Below are 1,087 nucleotides of genomic sequence, written 5' to 3'. Positions count from 1 at the left end.
ATTTTTCACTGAGATATCGCATTTTGAAGTCTCCATGTTTGTGAATGTAATCTCCCGTATCACGTCTCATGTTATCTCAATGGATTTTCGAATATCGAAAAATTCACAAACATGGAAACTTCAAAATGCGATATCTCAGTGAAAAATAAAGATATTTAAGCAAACTCAACGGCATTTAAAAGAGGAAGACTTATACTTTAAAATACCACGTTTACTTTTTTATGAAGAGCAAAATCTGCGTAGCTACATAACCTCAAAAATGGGCAAAAACAGCGTTTTTGCACTTTTAGGTTAGGATATCTCAAAATCCTGACGTGATAGAGCAATTTAAACCCCGGATTCGGATTCTACGCAAAAAATTACTTCGAAAATGACCCTACACTTTCCTAGAACAAAACGTTGTTGACCTGTGTAATTGATATAAAAATGACCATTGCAGCTTTTTGGTATTCGCAGCAAAATTCAAAAGCTCGAATCATCCCAATTGTGATTTTTATTGTCATGACCTTTTGGGTAGGGGACAAAGCAAAACCATATGTTTGTATTGGTTTAAAAAGTGCGACGATTTAATAAATTTGTGAAAAAATATAAAAATCAATTAATTTCAATGGCAGAACAAATTTTAGTTATTTGCGCAGCCGTGCTTGTGGAAGACGAGCAGCTCCGGATGCTCCCTACAAAACTGCACATAAAATTGCAGCTGCTCCTGCGTCGTCCGCTCATATTTTGCACGTCTAAAATATTTATAAATGTTATAAATATACGAATTTATCTATTTCACACAAATACTCACTTTTCTGGTGTTTCACCGCTCATATTTTTTGCAAATAATAGCGTTGACCAGCTGTTTCTACAACAATGAACTTTTCACCATGTCATTTTTTGTTAGGAATAGCAACGTGCAACGACAATGACAAAATCACGACAATGAAGGATGATCAATTGTCATTCTATTGCAAAACCGGAATAGGGCTGTAAGTCCGATAGTTCCATTTTCTTGTATGTTTTCAATTTATTCGATGCATCGAAAATACCGATTTTTATATACGATACATCGATGCATTAGAAAAAAGTCGATGTTTTTTTT

The 1,087-nt window shown here is 34.3% G+C and overlaps 1 long non-coding RNA gene across 1 annotated transcript; it reads right to left on the bottom strand.

Annotated features, from left to right (window-relative positions):
• Positions 1-657: 657 nt before the first annotated feature.
• LOC108369808 (uncharacterized) lies at positions 658-971 on the bottom strand. Its single transcript, XR_001848563.1, has 2 exons — positions 794-971; positions 658-734 (listed from the first exon to the last, which is right to left on the bottom strand). It is a non-coding gene; the product is annotated as an uncharacterized LOC108369808 (long non-coding RNA).
• Positions 972-1,087: the final 116 nt, after the last annotated feature.

Source organism: Rhagoletis zephyria, unplaced genomic scaffold (genome assembly GCF_001687245.7).
Source record: "Rhagoletis zephyria isolate East Lansing unplaced genomic scaffold, Rhagoletis_zephyria_1.1 Rzeph_scaffold_03858, whole genome shotgun sequence".
Classification (NCBI taxonomy): Eukaryota; Metazoa; Arthropoda; class Insecta; order Diptera; family Tephritidae; genus Rhagoletis; species Rhagoletis zephyria.
The sequence above is the reverse complement of the archived record's forward strand: the minus strand, read 5'-3'. Positions and strand labels throughout refer to the sequence as shown.